Genomic DNA, 19,085 nt, shown 5'->3' with positions numbered 1-19,085 from the left:
AGAAAAATTAGTAGCATGGCTCTTCCTTCTGATGACATTTAATTTATGGGAGGTAGCATGGAGCCTGACAGTACAGAATGAACTTACAGTATGGGAATGTTCAGTTTCTGGATGACCTTCATTTGCAGAAGCAATCATTCCCTCACTCATGTTGTTCATTGTTCTCCCCTGGATATGGAAGCTTAGTTGACGATCTGAAACGTTAATGGGATGTAACCAGCTGATTTGGAGACTTGTAGTGTTTGCTGAACATCAAACAAACTCTTATGGGTTTCTTTACTGTATAAAAAAATCACTTTGCATTCCTGTCCATTGCAGCATCTGCAAATTGCTTAGTGGAAAATATTTCCTTAGAAATAACATGACCACCTATTTCTCTTTCCCCCGTGTTTATATCCTGAATTTTAGTTTCATGCAGGGTCAGTGACTTTTTAAAGCTTGTTGTGACAGGTCCTGTGGAATGCAAAATTCTGGGCTTCTGCCCATCTTTAGACCTCTGTGAGAATAAGAATTCATTGCTTATAAAATATTCCTGGTTTTCAAAAGACTCTACCATCTGGTAGAACATCATTAACTATAGGCATGCCCCTTTTCCTCTGCCCTTACACTCCTGTACTAAAGGACAGGTTGTTCGGAGAGACTCAGACTGCACCTCCCTGCAGAGGCAGCTCTGTGTCTCAGTCACAGAACTGCTGCTCTGCAGTGAGGGTGGAAACACTTCCTACAGGGAGAAGCCTTCCCTCAGCCTGCATTCTGAAAATGTGTCACGCATGCATGTAATCTATCTGTGGTATATTCTGAGCATACTAGCTGTGTGGTCTTACAACAACATTTTCTGACATTTGAAATGTTAACATAAAATTCAGAGTGATTGCACTGTCAATATAATATAATATAATATAATATAATATAATATAATATAATATAATATAATATAATATAATATAATATAATATAATATAATATAATATAATATAATATAATATAATATAATATAATATAATATAATATAATATAATATAATATAATATAATATAATATAATATAATATAACATTATATTATACATTATATTATACATTATATTATACATTATATTATACATTATATTATACATTATAATATATATTATATTATATTATACATTATATGTTACATATTCTATGTTACATATTATGCCATCTGTCCAAAATGTTAAAAAAATATGGGTCTAGGAGCCATCTCAAAAGGAATGTCCACTCCTGTACCCTGCTCTAAGTGAAAGTGGTGCATTCAGGTCAGAATCCATTGTATAGTGAGTTCTTCTAGCATTTTTTTACTAATATCCATATTATATTTATTACATTGTGCATATTTTCATACGATCATATGAAACATCTAACGTCTCCCTTTTTCAGTAAACCAGTGACCCCAGAGAAAATTAAATCTATTTCTTATAATATATCCTTGTCAAATTCATGTCAGCTGCCTCTTTTATTCCCTCACTGCTTCTCTTTGCCTCAGAATTATTATTACATGTGTTAGCACCTTTCAGATATTACAGCTGGAGTAACTGATCACTGATGTCTAGGATCTTGCTATTTTTCTCTTCAGGATAAACATTTTATCTGATATTCTGTGGCCTTCTGAGCCATCCCACATTCCATATGCATAGTCTTGGAAGGTGCACAGATTGTTTTGATTCTTTTTGATTGATTTTGATTGTTTTGATGCACTCTATACTAAAATTAATGTCATGCTGATAAGGCCAATATTTATACATTTTATAAATATTCTTTAGCTGGTTCTTTCCCTGTTTTACTCTAACGTCTTAAAATTCAAGTTAGCTCAGTCTCTTCAATAAGGAGTTATGTATGTAGGCAGTGAAATTAAGCAACTTTTATGTTGCAAATCAGTGGGCTGGTAGGAAAAACATTACATTATTCTCTTTCTTTTAAAATGCACCCAAGATATGAAATGCTTTATGTCTGTAAATAAAATAAATAAAAATATACTCTGTTGCAAAATGGGTTAACACCTGTTGGCATGTATGTCTTTGTCTGCACCAATCAAAATTTGGTGGACAAGACTTTGGTACACAAATATTCAGACATACTCAGATTGCCAGAAATTGTGTTAGAAGAACTAATCAACAGAAGATTACTTAATAGTGAAGAATGGGAGCACTGTCTCCTCTCTGAGTTCAGGAAGGACTGCCTAGGTGGACTTCACGTGCTGCATTGCACTGACAGGTAATGGTTCAGGAATTAATTTAGTAATACTTAGTAGTCTGTGATACTTAGTTGAGACAAAGTTCCTAGACCTAGCCTCTGAGTGACACATCCTTTCTACTTAGCATTTTAGTTTAGTTAAACATTTGGCATATTGTAAATGTGTTTTATTTACTGAGCAGCAATTGTCAGGTCTTGGCATGCTTCTCCTGCCCTGTTTGTGTGCCACTTACAGTGACCACTTCTGCCAGAAACTGTTGTTGGTGAACAACTCAAAAAGGCAGAAGAAAGAGGTTATATTGATGACATGCAATTAAAAGGAAAAAGTACCATTTCTACTTCTCCCACAATTAGTAGTCTGTGTGCTATCTACAGCAGCTGCATCGTGAGAGGTCTCAAAGCATTCTGCATATATTTTTCTGACAGTTTATACGTTTTCCAAGACATAAAAATCACTTAACATTGACTCCTTAGCATAAAAGACATTTAGCAGACGCGGTTTTTCTACAAATTTGTTTTCTGCAATGCAGTGTATTTTGGAGATGATATATGAAGCATTTAAGAAGACAGATTATTTCTTATGAATTTTACTGTCTCGACAATGCCAAAAAGAGAAGAAAATGAGCCTTTTGTTCCACAAATAAGCTGATCACATATGTCATTGAAGCCATAGAGAGAATAAATGAACTCAGAACATCATACATCTTTATTTTGTTTACTTAAAATACTAATTTAGAACTTCTAAGTTAAAGAGATTTTCCTACAACTATTTTCCAGTCTAATATTCTAATATTTTGCATGTGTAGATTGTTAGAATTCAAGTTTTTGAAATTTCTTTTTTAATTCTGGTTTTCACATATTTTTAGTAAACACAAACTGTATTATCACCTAAAGGTTCTCCTGTTTATGTTTTGTTTTGTTTGTTGTTGTTTTTGTTTTTTGTTTGTATGATATAAAGGCTCTAGATGTACTTTGGTCAAATTTCCCCAGCTATTTTTGAGTTGCAAGAAGGTTAAAACATTTTCTTTCTTTAGAAGATTATTTTCCACTTTTTTACTCTGAGATGACTCCCGAATGCTTCAATTTCCATGGAATGTGTGATCCAGCCTCTTGGGGGTTGAATTGTTCCCTTTTCTTTCTGTGGAATTTTTCCCATTGTTATGCTAAGTATTTGTGGCTACACCCTAGCTAGTAACAGTTTCTCTCTCGGGGGGGTGAAATAGGGGAAACACCAGAAAAGGAGAGGTGGGACAGGGGGGCCTGGGCTCTCTCTCGCTCACTGGAGTCGGGGGAAGACGGCTGGGGCTCCTACCTAGCATCCTCCCCATCATCCCAACGCCGGGAGCCACGTTCCCTGCTGTCAGACATCGCTCTGCTGCCTTCCCACTTCATCCTACTACCTCCAGACACTCTGCCGAGCACCACGACCGACACCGTGAGGGGGGAGTCCCTCCTCCATCCCTCTCACCCCTGGGCCGCTGCCGCCATCACCCAGCCCCTTCAGCTACACGGGCCCTGCCCTGCCCACAGCACCGGTAACGGAGAGAGGGCCTTGGCCAAAAGGGACTGGAACTGAGCTATACTGTTCTGTTTTGTTGTCAATTTTTATAGCCATTGTTGTTTCTTTTGTTTGCCTTATTAGATGTATTAGTAAAGAACTGTTATTCCTACCTCCCATATCTTCTTCCTGAAAGCCCCTAATTTCAAACTATAATAATTGGAAGGGAGGGGGTTGCACTCTCCATCTCAGGGAAGGGGTTCTTGCCTTTCCTTAGCAAATACCTGTCTTTCAAACCAAGACACAGCCATTGACTAGATAAAGCTGAGGGTATTAGTCATTGGCTAATGCTGTGGATGTTGCCAAGAAAGCCAATTTGCTTCTGAGAATATCTAGTGCCTTTGAAGTCCAAGTTTTCTAGGGCTCCACTTTCTTTTTTCACGGGCAGATATTGAGTGTACATTTTTCTATGCAGGTATTATGATCAAGAGTATGTTGTAAGAACAATATGGAGAATTTCTACCATCCTGTTTTGGAGTCGTGGGTCATACAAGAGGTAGAGGGAGATCTTGGATGTGAAATATAGGCTAGTCAGGGCCACATGAATATAATAATTCTCTGTTTTAAATTAGATCTGAGATGTACATGGGTCATCCCATGTGATACCAGTGTGGATGTGCACACCTAGCTGTGTTCTGGGTTTTTCTCACAGCTGGCACACCCAGTGTGACTGAGAATGGGATGGTAGCTGTGTGTTTAACAAGCAGATTCAGGTCTGCTGGAATAAATGTGTTTTGTTGGTAGATTTTCCTTTACCAGGTACAGGGTTGGGATTTCTTTATTCCTTATGCAGCTGCCATTGTTCAGTTTGGCTGGAGTTTTTTGCCCGTGTGCTTTCAAGGATTCTCTTACAGCTGCTACGGTATCTGCTGCAAGGAGGCTTAAGTGCTCAGGCTGCAGTAATGCCCAGATTTGCATCTCTCTCACTTTTGAGCAAGTGAGTTCTAGAAAAGTAGGTGGAATAATACATAAAAATAGTTATAGAAAGCAGAATCAGCACTAAACAGCTGAGGTGTATTAAAAGATTATAGGTCATTACTCCAAGGGTGGGTCAGTGGCATTTCATTAAAGATAATGAAATCTACTGTGAGTTGGACTGACTGAAGTTTTGGCTCTAGGTCACACAAAAATTTGCTATATAGATATTCTGCCTGAAGAATTTACACTGCTTTGATGCTTTATACTGTGAAGGATTTTAGGTGGTTTATCAGTAAGTACTTTTTAACCATGAATATCTGCAGTGGTATGAAAGTCCATGATTCTTCAAGCATCTAAAGTTGCTTCAAAATGCTTCACATTTCAGAAAATTCATTTTGCTTATTTTTTTTAAGTGTTCTTTTTTGAAAGCAGAAGAACGTGAGTGAAAGAAAACTTGTCAAGATTATGACAATCTTGATGTGTCTTAAATCCATTCAGGAAGTTAACAAGTCAAGGTGGTAGTTTGGCAGTATTGTACAATATTCTTGTCTATTCTTGCTTTTCTTGTCTGTTCTGACACTAATGTGAAAGATGATATGCAAGTCATGATATACAAACTTAAATAGCATCTAATAACATAATTTAGTTAATAATTCCTTTATTCAGGAAAAAATATGGGAGAATTCTGTCAAACCTCCTAGTTTATTGATTTCATAGCTATAGCAAAATTTTAAGTACCACCATACTAATCTCTGTGTGTTTGTTTAAGAAAAGCATAGATTCACCAGATCGTTTAAGTGTATAATTCACTATAATTAGACAAAGTATTTTTGAGTATATTTCAAGAGAGAATTTAGACCACTTTATAAGTGGTCAGTCTGGACAGTGTTGTGTTTTTATTGCTGTCTCCAAAAATCATAGTAATCAATATAGTTATAGTGGGGCCAGTGCAAGGTTTTGAAAAATTGTGTGATCTGTTTAACCTTGACAGCCTTTACTAGAGGCTATATTTATATTACGTTAATTTTCAGCTACTAGTCTGCTAAACCTCTGTGGAAAGTGCGAGCAGAAGAAAGGGGCAAAGCAGGATGGACTCCATCTTAGGCAGAAAACATCATTTGCTAAACAAGCTTTGACAGCCATAAAATCTTCTGAGATGGAAAAGGTACAGACAAATGGTGGTTTGAATACTATGTAAGGAATTACTCCTCCTTCTATTCCTAGTGTTTATCAATATATTTTCTGGACTACTGTTTATTTAAGCCAGTATTACAGATCAAAAAGGAAAGCAGGTACCAACTAGTGCACACCAACAAACGAATCAAGCTCCAGTACACCCAGTATGGCGTAAGTGGAGGATTTGACTTTTGCTCTGAAGACAAAGCAACATGCGTGGAACATGTGCTTCATGAAGGGCAGCTGGTGACAGCCCTGCTTCCCTGTGCCAGGGAGTCTCGGGAGTCTCCAGTGCTTTTTCAGTCAGGGTCAGCCATGTGATGTTGTCAATAGGTGGAACGCAGACCCGTTGTGTGTCTTTCTGTTCTCCGGGATGGTGAAGTTTCTGACTACAACTTCCGTTTTTATCACAGCAGAGGTTCCTGAATCACTCCTACAGATTCATTCCAGAGATGTTTGGTTTGGGAGTGAAGATTGAATATTAGCACAGAACTCAGTTTCCGCTTGCTCCTGCCTTGCTTAAATTAGGAAACATTTACTCCAGGGGACTGGCTAGCACAGAACAGTATATAAAGCAGAGCACTTTATGGAGGGCCATTGGTAATAGATGCTCATATTTTATTTTAATCTTGTATAGAAAAATTTTCTTGAGATAGAACTACTAGCTTTCAATTTTGCAACTAAACTCTATAAGGCAGTCTGTATCAGAAGGCTACTTGCAATGAAATATATGAAGCTGTGTTTCACAGAGAGTATCAAGGAACAGTTCCTTCATTGAGCAGAGAACAGATTTCTGCATTCTTGCCTGCGATTTCTAATTGTATTAATTTCAGTGAAATTAATATTAATGGTTCTAATGTATTTAATAAAGTTTGTTCTTGATTTCTTTTCCCCCTTCAAATTAGCTTCTCTTTTCATTTCATTAATTTAAAGTGATTTTATTTCATGTAAGTTAATTACATTTTTTCCTTTTAGAGGAAAAACATTTCAGATGATAAGTACTATTATTTTAACAAGTATAATGAGGGCATACAGCTTCCTGAAGATGATTTTCTTTATCCTTTTCTGTAAGTGTTGTGGGCAAGCCTCATTTATATTGTAATATTCCAAATCTTCTATCAGCCAAAGTATGGGTTATTAACATATCTGATAAATTTGCATATGATGATCTGATATGCCATGCATAGCTAATGCAGTAACGTTCGCATTAGAGACAGACACAACTTCTTTTTTAGGCTAAGGTTTTTTCAGTTATTAAGGTAAACGTAAAAGTATTTGTAAATACTAAGATAAATATAATCACTCTGAATGTGATGGGTGTAAACAGTAATAAATTTCTTCCATAATGCATTTTTTCATATGTAGGATATACCTAAAAATTTCATAAATATATTTCAGCAACAACTTACATGAGTTTATAATCCCTCAGAAGCCAAACTAAATTTTGTAACAATTTCAACCAGTGATACAGAATTAATAAATCTGCACTAATGGAGTAATGATGACTTCTTGAAATACACTTCTGTTTATAATAGGAATACTATGGACGTATGAAACAACAATATATTAATACAAATAACATGAGTATATACTAAGAAAGTCTCTTGAAATTACCCTAAAAAGTTCTGCCTAAGAAAAAAAAGGTTGCTGTGGAAAACAGTCTTTTCCATTTCTGTTTACATGACTGCTGACATATTTTCAAAATACTTGCTCTTCTTTCAAATATTTATAGTACCAAGAAGGACAAAATCAATAGCTTGAACCTGGTAAAATTTCAGAATTGTGAAAATCTTAGAACTGGTTATTCTCTGATTTACACCAGCACAGATCTACGGTTACTGAGGCTAAACTTAACTTTATGTAACTTCAGAATTGATTATCCACAGAAAGAAGCTGAAGTTTTTGCTACTTAGTAAGGAGAAATCTTATGCAGTTGTTTTACCTACATGCAATTGTTCTACCTACGTACAGGTGTTGGAAAATACAAAGAGATTTAGACAAAGGTGGTAGGAGGAAAGGACCTATTAGAAGGTGGCTCTATCAAGGTGAATTCAAGTGTAGAGAAGGATGATCTGGGTTTGTTCCAATAGGACTGACCTTAGCTGAGGCTTGGTTCCCCAAATGTGAATAAAGGCATTTTTGTTGAAGATTATAATGTTGTGAGCAATCAAAGTATCCCTCAAAATAAGTAAAATGCAGAACACAGAAGCTGGATTTTTAAAAAAGAAAATATAATTATCTAGGTGTTCCGAAAGGCATCTTTTCTTTTCCTATGGACACAAGAGGTTTTCCTTTTCTGACAGAAGAGGTTGATTCTTCCTGAAATTTATAATGCATTTCATCCTATTATTGTTGCCGTTACTTTTCTCCCCTTTTTCTAAAAGCTGTAGAAAATGATACTTTCCAAAAAATTAAATAGCTGCTTTGTAGCTGCACACTGCAAAAGGATTTTTTTATTAAAATAACTACATGCTTTGTAGTTGAAGCAAATATTCTTTCTTGCCCTAGTTTCACTCTGCTGATGGTTCTATTCATGCTATAAAGGATGATATCTAGGTAGCTGCTGTTTACAATTACCCGTTAAATTGGAAACCAAAATCTAATTTTTTAGCAGAAAATAGCTTTCTTCTTTGTTTACACATATCAGTTTATTTGTTAAACACAATGTGAAGACAGCATTAATGGCAGCAGAATTCAAAAGGATTTAAGATTTTGGCTTATTCATAAATCAAGGGGCATTGCTATTAGCAATTGGTCATTGCTAAGTTCCCAGATTCTGCTGGAATTTTTGAAGGGACCTTTGGCAGCATCAGCAGTTAGTGTATTCCCTCCAGTCCCAAAAACCATTTTGTTTGTTTTCCTTTTTAAAATGCTCTTTTTGAAGTTATTCTATTTTCCTGTATGTTTTGTTCACGTATTTAGCTATATGAGTAATCAATGAAGTTGCATGCTAAGATGTGTAAGTAAAGGCAAGATAAACTACCTACATAAATAAGGCCACTTGCTCACAAGAGGGTTGTTTTAGAAGAGAAATTTAGGCCCAACCTGAAAAGGGGTCCTGGCACTCTGAGTTCTGTGGTAGGACTTCATGTTGTGCACATGTGGTTCCAGACACAGAGGATGGGAAACACCATGTATGCCCCTGACTGCTAAACCCCAACCCCAACATAGTGATGGGGACAGTGCCTAAAATCAGCATGGAGAACAGTTAAACATGTTTTGGGGAGCTTGTTACAAGCAGGAGGTCTTCTTAAACTCCCCAGCAAGGCTCTGGCTCCCCTGATTCCCATCCCAGCCATCTGCAGGTAAAGGCTGAGTTTGAAGGTATGGCTCAAATCCAACCCTCACCCCGTCATGCACTTTATTCTGAGGGGCAGGGAAAAGTTCCGGGGTTTTTTTTGGTTACTCTGTCATTCTGAACTTTTGGGGCTGGTAAGTGTAAGTGGGGATAAGCTGTGAAATGACCTCGCAAATGGCGAGTGTTGCAATCCTTTTACAAATAACTTCAACTTTTATCAAAATAAAACAAAACCTACTGTCGTCTTTTAACTAAGGCTTTAAAAAGGAGCTTTGCGGTGATGCTCCTCCTCTCAATAGCATTTATCAGGAGGAAATATCAGCACTCAAATCTTCTATTATCTATATTACAATATAGATTCAAGTCTTCCTTCCTAAGAATATCCTATATTCAGGATGCTGCAGTTATCATTAATTTACTTCAGATATTATTAAAGCAGCAGAAAATATAGTGACATACAGGATAAGAACCCAGAGTTGATGGATTCAGGTACCTACTGATAGCATAGGGTTAAAATGTTTCTTAAAAATCATGGGAATTGCATACAATAGATTCAGGGGGGTGGAAAGGAAGATTGGGTCTGGTAGGCTTGGGAAAGGGAACTAGGCCCTGGGAACGAACACTGAGCTTTGTTTTTTTCTAGATCATGTTGAAGCTACACCTGTGTAATCATCATATGATAAATGATATGACTATTAAATGTAACGATTGTTTGGTAATTGAATATGATTATTGTTTAATTGTAATAAGAATCATGAAAAACGATGTAATTGTAACAAGAATCATGAGAAAGAATATTTGGGGGACCTAATGAAAATGACAAGAATACATGCTTGGATAAGATCAATGTATACAACAAACAATATGGGTTTAATAATTAATATATAGTTATATAACGAAAAGGGTATAAAAACATGTTCATCGCGGATCCATGTCAAAGTCAGATTTAGGTCTGCATCTCTGATTTCCAGAGCTCTTCAATAAAGCACCTGCATATAATCATTCTGTGATTGTGTGTTTTCAACACTATCACTACCTTTTTCTAGTATTATGATAGAATAAATTGCTTTCATGCCACAAATTTCCAGTACATTCCATGTGCTTCTTTTCTCCTTACAGTACTTCCATACTCCTAGGATAGCTGTACACTGCAGGGCTGGACTTAAAAGCGTGGCAGCAAAAGTCTCAAATCAGACCCCATACACCAACTTACGTTACACACTCAGCAGTGCTTTCTCACATCCCAGGAGCTTTACCATAACTTCTTCCCTGCTCCAGATCCACACTGTAGACCATGTGGTCAGGATGGTCTGTGAATGAAGCTGGACAAGTGATAACATGCTGCAGCTGCTGACTTGACACTTAGCAGACGTAGTTCTGACGAAGGGTACATCTGCTTACATTCTTACCCTATATCTGATCCAAGGTTTGTTTCAGACAAAAGAAAGGAACTCCAGAGCTCTGCACTGCACATCCCAGGAGGTCATGCCCCACAGAGCTATGTAGGTGAGACAAGGAGCCATTCTCTATCCCAGCCTTGAGGAGTTATCTCCCCTAGCTCCAGGAGTTCTCACAGGTGGGCCTAGGTCCCCGTGCAAAGTCGGGTGACAGGTTACATGGTCACAACACCTCAGTAACTTCTGTGCAGGGATGGAGAGGATGAAATATGTGATCAAGGTAGAAGTATGCTGGATTAGTGTATAAAAACCTGGAATGATTTCAGTGCAGACCTGCAAAGAACAGAGACCAAACATGCATATTCCACAGAGGCAGATACGGGAAGACATTTGAGAGCTCCCACTACCTCCATTACTTATTCTTGAGTCACCTAAGAGAGTGGTTGGGTTGTCAGTATGACTAAAAGCTGGTCCTGGGCTTTTGCTTAAAACTTCAGGCAGTCTCCAGTGCCACAGGTTAACAACAGAATTATATTCACATTAGAGGTCTCAGGTGAGAATGCCTGATGACAGGATGTCAGGACCTAAATAAGAAACAGGGTTGTCTCTGACTTCACAATATGCATATACACAGAGAAAGATTAAGATCTCATAGACTCACTTCTGTGAAGAGAGGCCAGGGAAGACTCTTGGTTTGCTTTGAAAATTAATGCTTTCATTGTTAACAGCATGTAGAGTTAGAGGGCTGAGAGACCTCATGGAATATTTAATGCAATTGATCCCATGAGCTTTTATCTGCTGATCTCATGTAAGAGATTTTTGGAAGAGGGAAAGGGAAGAAGCAATTCAAATAATAAGTATATGAGAGAGCAAAACGAGAGGGAAAAAACAGTCATAAGAGTTTGTGAGCAGATGTGATTTAATGTGATTGCTTATCACTGAGGGGTGATCAAGAAATTCATCAAATTCACTGCAAAGAAAATTGTCATGAGCAGCTCCAGCACCAAAAATAGTCTATATGGGTAATACATGATCAGTGTAGGCTTTAACATCTTTTTGTTCTTGTCTGCAGCAGATAAACAATGCTGAACTGGGCGACAGTACTAGCCACACTAGTTTTTAGAAAAAAACCTGATATATAAATTTTGCTAACCACTATCCTGAGGATTTAGACTGGTAATAATGCAGGCCTTCAAAGATTAAATAAATTTTGAAAAATCCTCCATACATGTATAACTATGGGTTTTGCAGAGGAAGAGAAGAGCCTAGAGGTGAGAATAAACATTGTAATTCCACTTCTCTATCATTTTTATGTTTCCAGGCATTCCAGTGATTTAAAGAAGCAGAAGCATGACACAGCCACCAGAGCCCGGGCTAGCTCTTTAGATGCACACTGGCACTGCGCCAGGTGTGGGGAACTGTCCCAGAGTAAGATTTCCTGGAGGCACAACCTTAAGAGCCAGTTGTTCTTCAGTGTGGCCTATGTCTAGGGTTGGGCAAAGGAGGAGAAGGAGGCTCTTTGCTTCTGAGGTTCCAAAGAGCTTATTGAAGCTGAAAGGTTCAGAGGCAAAGAACCCCAAACACCGCTATTCCTGGGATTAAATATGGGGACAGATAAGAGGGTGCGTACAAGGAATTGAGCAATAAAGGGTCCTTAGGGGAGGAGTGGAGGGCAGGGCCTGTCAGGGTTACAGCCAGTGAGGGAATCAGGGGGAGGAGAAAGGCTCACATGGGCCAATGGGGCACCGAGTAATATGGGATTTCCAAAGGGGTGGAACAACTAGGGATTGGCCCAGGATAAGACTGACAAGGAAGGTGCTGGAACAAGGGGTAGGGTTACAATGATGGACAAGAGGTGGGGAATGCCAAGCAAGGCAGTTTCAGGGGCAGATACAACTTGGGGACAAACCAACTGGGGAAAACATAGGGGTACATAGGAACAAACCATTATAATAAAAAAACTGAATAAATATGCACTGCAACAGAAACAGTCATCACAAATTGGCAAGAGTACAGTAAGAGTAAGCCAATGAAAATTAAATTAATAGCAGTCATAGATGCTTAAGGGATCAATGATGTGTTGGTGCTATTCCTTTTTCAAAGTTACGTGCTGTGCTAGTGCATTAGGCCAGATGATACCTAAAGACAATGACCTGTATCTCTCTTCCCTCAATGTCTTGCTAATATTTTACAGAAGGTTTTGTGCTGCAGCTTCAAACAGAACTTTTCCAGCTGCTGGAAAAAGGGCCAAAGACACTTTCTGGTGCTTGGTACAGAGAAAATGAGGCTGCTGGGTTTAATCATTACTCATAATCCTCTCAAATCAGTCAAACTCACAACAGCAGTGAAAGAAAGCGACAGAGACCTTGCCTTGGTGAAGGATTGTAATTGTCATATTGTAGTGTATGGCCCCTTCCCTTCCCATTCCTAATAATCTACACCAGGAAGGGACCACATGCCACAACACCAGAGGAAGGTGCAACAGGTTCCTATTAAGGTCTATATTAACATACTTAACATTAACTGCTCAAGCTTGCTCTGCTCCTTTGTGATAGCTTTTCCGGATCATTTTTGGTGTAGATGACTCCACTCATCTTGTCAAACCTGATTTATTGCTTCTGTTGGCTTATTGTGCTTCTTGCCAAGGAACTGTTCCAAGCTTTGGATACTTTTCCTGTCTAATGGGCTGCATAAACAAGCTGTCTGATGCCAGCCCTATTCAGTAAGCTACTCTTGCTCTCTGATCTCACTCCCCACTTCTGTTGTTGTCAGGTCCTGTTGTTTTTATAATCAATTGCTTTCTTTCCCATTCTGCTCTTTTCTATTTGTATTACCTGGCCCTGGGGCCCTCAGATAATTTCTTGCTGCCTGGTTTTGGTGTCTAATACACAGCTGCCCCACAGTTACACTTGCCGGTTTCTCAGTCTCTTACTAAGCAAACAGCTGCATGGCCGCCTGTTCCTAAATTCCAGCTGTCTGATCAGCTGTTCTTGCAGAGTTATCCTTCCCATGGTGTAATCCTATTGTCAGTAGCTGTAGGATCAATTCTTTTTTGCACAGATCTTCTGGATTTGTGATTATATATTTCATAGATCATCTAGTTAATCCTTTGAGACTGTTCCAAATATCTGAATATCTTCCTCTTTCTCCTTTCTTGCTCTGTTCATGTTTAATTTCAGTCTGCCTTGATCATACTCCATTTATTCAACAGATTCCTTTCTGATTTCTTATCAGCTGCTCTTTAGCTTCTATTTTTACTTTCACAGCTTCTGTTAGTTAAAGATTCTGATGTGTAAATCACTATTCCTGCAGCCCATGTCTACCACCATCCGTTTAATCATCTCTATTGTGTGCTGCTTCTGCTATTCAATCAGCAGTGGGGTTTTTTTCTTTTGTGCAGGCCTTCAATGATCTGAAGTTCTGTCTGTCATATGATTGCCCCTGATTATCATTCCTACCAGGTAATCATCACAAGGACTCTGTTCTTTCACAGGCTTGGATAATTATCTGCTCATGCCTGTTTTGGTGACTTTCTCAAGCCCACAGAGTGGAGTTACACAGTTCTTAGAAGCTGCAGTAATGGTGTTGCTGGACTTTGTGGAGTTGGTATCCTGGAGTTAAATATATAGTGGGTATTCTTAGCTAAAAGTTTACAAATAGATGAATTTCACTCTGCAATGAAATCAAAAGTTGCTATCCTCTTCCTTCTGTCTGCCATATTGTTTCCTTTCACATATTCCTCTGTTTATCTGGTAAATAAGTAATAGCTCTTCATCAATCCTGTCCATCAAGGCTATGTTCTTCTTTCAACTCATATTTCCTTCTCATTATTTATCCAGCCATCACAACTAGGCTGATCCCTGGTTCACTGCTGTATTATAATATAAAATAAAAGAACAAAATTCAACTGATGTAAATTGTCATAGTTCACTGACTTCAGTGGACCTCAAAAATTAAGACAGTGAGCTCAAAGTCTCTGGAGGAGAAGACACATGCTGTGACTAAAGAGTACTGTCTCCTGTTGCTGGTGGAGAAAAGTAGATTGATTATCTTTCCTTTCCAGAGGAAGATTAGGAATTGGTCAAGAAGAACAAAAGCCCATCATAGTTTCACTAAGAGCTTTAAAAGACAGGGAGATGCATATTTCACAATGCTACAGAAATCTGTGGAGGTCCATATAGGAGCAGTGTATATTTCCTTCCTTAAGGAATTTTTTCCCCCCAAATAGGTCTCAGAGGGAATGGCCAAGGTTACATTTGATGCTTTACCTCTCAAGGTGTAATTGCCTGAGTTAGAATGCTAACTTATTCTTGGAATGTTTTAAGAAACTGCTATATTTGACCTCACCTTGTTGCACGTAAAACCGTTTTGCCATAACCTCTCTGATCTTGTGGCTCCTTAGGGATGAAGAAGTCAGAACACTCCTGAATCTAGACAAGTATTTAAAGCTATCCATGTAGGAATAAAATGTCTGATTTTTTTTCTTGACAGTTGTGATACTTCAGGGAAGGAAACTATGATTAAGAAACTTACATCTGTTAAAATTAATTCTTTTGTTGAAGAACTTTGAGGAATGCAAAAATTGAGTTAGCAAGGTTTTGCAGCAGAAGGGTGGATGAGACAGCTGCCTGAACTACCTTCCAGTCTCATCTTTTATGATTGCCTTCACACTGAGTAAACTGTGTTGTATGAAGTTTTATAGAAAGTTATTCAATTTTCAGGTAGTCTCCCACATGCTTATTTATTTTTCCAAATCTTTCAGATCCATAAATTCTGAAAGATTGGAAGAATGTAGAAATTGGTAGAAGGTTATGCCATACAGTTCTGAATTTGGAGAAATATTTGAACTTATGTGTTTCGGTTGGTGATTTTATCCCCCAAATACATGTATAGTTAGAATGAAAACTTTAATTTTAGAACTTAGAAAAACATAATTTTAGAATCTGTGTGTGTATAGCACTGTGAGGTTTTTTTTAAAGAAAAGAAATGAACTTGTAAATATAAAATAGGATCTTGTGCTATCAGTATCTTTTCATATTAAAGCAGTAGGTAAACTTAATTTTTCTAGTATTCATATAGTCCTTCATGGATCAAAGAGTGTTACCCCACACTTGCCCTATCATGTGATAGCACTGGCTTTGTCTATGACAACTACAGTAAATATTACATCCATTTTCAGAGATAGGTTTCAAATCAAAATCAAAAATGTCTGATACCAAAGCAGAGTACAGCTCAAAATCTCCACCATTTGCACCCACTTCTCTAGGCTGTCTCAATAGTTTATAGCCACTTCTTGGGTACTTCTGAGTTGTTCCCTTATCAGCTCAGCTCTATTTCACACAATGTCTTAAGCCTATGTTTAAGTAATGTGACATTAGGTTATTAAGAATTCATGTAAGGTTTAAGTCAAGGTTTTTTTTCAAGTTTAATACGTTGCAAAGGCCTTAAAAGTGTTTTGCTTTTGCTTATGCTCTCCTGATTCTAAGGCAAAACCCCACAGAACCAACTGACAACATGGAAGTCTTCCCTGCAAAATTTGCAGATGTGGAAATAATCTTTTTACTTTACACCCTTGACTTTAGTTATGGTTTTTATATCTTTTTTGGCAAAGATATCTATATATCTCTATATATATTTATATAAATATATATATGTATCTGTATATATCTATCTTCTGTTACATTTAATAGAATTTTATCCAGCTATGAATGACGGTTCATCCACAATCTGGTAAAACAACCTGGATGTTAAAGTCTGACAAAGGATGTAGATTATGCACTGAAGTATGTAATTTCTGGAGATAGCAGAACTAAATGAAGAACCATATTTTCCAGAATTAATCAAATGTCTTAAAAGCATTCAGAATTCCAAAGAGACTCACAAAAGTGTTCCTGATCTGACTGTGCCTGAAGACTCTGTATTTTTCATTATCTCTGCCCATGGCTGGTATCCCGTGGGTACAATGGAGAGCCCTCTCAGGAGGCTGCTCTCTGCCCACACTGCCAACAGTTACAAGCATGGAATGCACTCTGGGAAGATTTCAGAGTTGAACAGCCCTATACTCAATTATAGATACAGCATTCTGAACAAATCCACTTTTTTTTTTCCAGCTGGACTTTTTTTAGTTTTGTTTTACTTACCTGGATTTATTATTTTTTCATTAGATTGAAAATCAGTGAAACTAAAGAGCAGAGAGATAATTTTCAAGCCTTCAGGTTGCTTGATAAACCTGATCTGATACTCTAAGCTGATCATTAGAACAGTGGATTTTTCCCTTGACTTCACTGAAATCTTTGAAAGATTGATGGACACCATAGAGCTGGCAGTATCTTTTCTAACAAATGCTTAGATAGTAATTAAGCAGAGAAGAAGAGCAATTTTTATCTGCTTTTAAGAATATTTTGAAGAAAGTATTTACTGCAGAAGCTGTTCACTAGTATGAAGAAGAATAACATGCCATTCATATTTAATAATCAATTTGCAATTGAATAAAAGCAATGAGACAAATACTGATTTCATTTATTCTATATGAATAAGAGTAGAAACAGTTAAGGCAATATAATAAGAATAAAAAAAGTTCTTCTTTTTGCATTTTGGAGGAAACATTTGTTGGAATTACCTTTGAATTTATAAAGCAGTTTCTGATTGGGTTAATGTGTCTATATTAGACCTAAATCTCTGCTTAATGCCCACAAAAGCCACAGTGAAAAGTAATGGTGAGGATTTATAGGGCTCATTAACAATTTTAAATACTTGTAGGGTAATGAGGTGAAAAGAACTCCACAGGTTTCTTTTAAGGCTCTTCACACTAAGTTCTTTATTAACAACAGGGGAAAAAAAGAAATAACAAACTTATGTTTTCTTCTTTCTTTCTCTTTCTCAGCTAGTTCAAAGTGAAGGTGTTAATTAACAGCCAGAGTACAATCTTTAGCTACTGGATTAATTACAGAAGACTTGCTGTGAGTTTTAAATTCTCTTGGGGTATTTTTAAATCTGGTGGGCAGCAATACTGCCATCTGTTTTGTGATGGTTAGTTCCTACTGTAATCATTAAAATTTTGAAAACTACCCTGCCTGATATCAAGGTTCATAAATAATTTGTGTTTTTTAAAGGCAAAATATGCTTGTGTTTTACTGCTCACATCTGAAACAACATTCAGTGCATATCCCACACATGCCATGGGTAAACAGTTGGTCTAGAAAGGCAAAATGTACAACCCATTTATCCAGATCATATAGAATTTCCAGATAGTTAAATAAAATTTACACATGTAGGTCTTAATGTTACAGAAATTTTCCAGTAAATAAAAATCTTTAAATAACACTGTTTTTAAAAAGTCGTCAATTTTCATGTGATGCTGGAAAATAATTTATCAGTACTGGCTGCTGCTGTTAACTTGGCTTTCTCTTTAGCCTGAGAGGCCCATCTGCATTCAGCTCTGTATATAAATAAAATCTGATTTTGTAGGGAATACTGTTGAGCACATATTCACCACAACTGCCCTATGGGGAAAAAAATACCCAAAAGCAGATTAATTGTAGATTACTCAGTCCTCTCTTATTCTGAAATAGATATCTTTTCACTTGTTGTTAAAACCCTTTGGATGAGGTAGTTTTCCATTTGTATTGCTGGCAGGAATCTGACAGACTTGCAGACATCCAAATCATTTCCAGGCAGATTTGCATGCAGCATTTAATTTAGGATTTTCAATCAATATAATTGTCAAGATCTGGCTGATGGTCCCTTTAAGTACAATTAGTTCAAACCATGTGCTTGTCAGCTGGGAATTCTTTATCTTTCATTTAATTTCATGTACTTTTTAATGATCTCAATATTCTCCTATTTTTTTTTTTTTCATATTAGGACTCATGCCTCAGCTGCTGGCTGTGTCAAACATTTCGGCATATATCATCTTAGTATACTAATTACCTACTATGCCATGAAGGTATTGTTTCTTCCTCCAAATTAAAATTTTGTTTATGGGCCAAGAATAAATTACCTTGTTTTTAAGGAATAGAATCTTGTGAGGCTCTCCTAAAGTTGAAAGGTGTTATATTTTGCAGTTGAGTCATTGCTATTGCCTAATGTATTTGTGTCTGACAGTCAGTCAGAAAAATAAATGTATATTTTACCCATCAAGAAGCAGAAAAGCAAAAGGGCAAAAGATTATTCTGTAGTTTCTAGGAGGCATGATCCTTTTCTATGTTAATGAGAAATTATGAGGAAAACTGCCTGACATCCTATGGACTGAGCAAATCCAGAGAACTGATTGAAAGAGTAAAGGCATGCAGGAATTGCAGGAATTTAATATTTTTAGCCTGGTTCATTATTTTGTGAGATAACAGAAAAAGATCTTAAGGAAACAACATAGACTAAGAAAAATAGTAAGAGACACTGAGAAAACCATATTTAGTTCTCTAGTCTTACAAATTTTTAAATATATCTGTTACTTAAAATATTAAGTGTATATTTGCACACTTGAAAATGTATGTCCTATGTACTGTTAAAGTAGAGGAAGAAAATCAATCA

General features: G+C 37.0%; 1 protein-coding gene across 9 annotated transcripts in view; it reads left to right on the top strand.

Moving 5' to 3' along the window:
- The window catches only part of LOC148222000 (uncharacterized), a 317,722-nt gene that overhangs the window by 279,126 nt on the left and 19,511 nt on the right, over nucleotides 1-19,085 (top strand). For 3 of the 9 annotated variants that reach the window (XR_015807026.1, XR_015807024.1, XM_088173827.1), the window contains 2 exons: nucleotides 17,440-17,515; nucleotides 18,420-18,501. The exons of the other annotated variants lie outside the window; for them this stretch is intronic. The gene's annotated coding sequence lies outside the window, so the exon portion shown is untranslated. The remainder of the gene's footprint in view (nucleotides 1-17,439; nucleotides 17,516-18,419; nucleotides 18,502-19,085) is intronic. 9 annotated transcript variants of the gene reach the window in all.

Source organism: Sturnus vulgaris, chromosome 15 (genome assembly GCF_052056855.1).
Source record: "Sturnus vulgaris isolate bStuVul1 chromosome 15, bStuVul1.hap1, whole genome shotgun sequence".
Classification (NCBI taxonomy): Eukaryota; Metazoa; Chordata; class Aves; order Passeriformes; family Sturnidae; genus Sturnus; species Sturnus vulgaris.
Note: the sequence above shows the minus strand (reverse complement) of the source record. Positions and strands in the feature narration are given on the sequence as shown.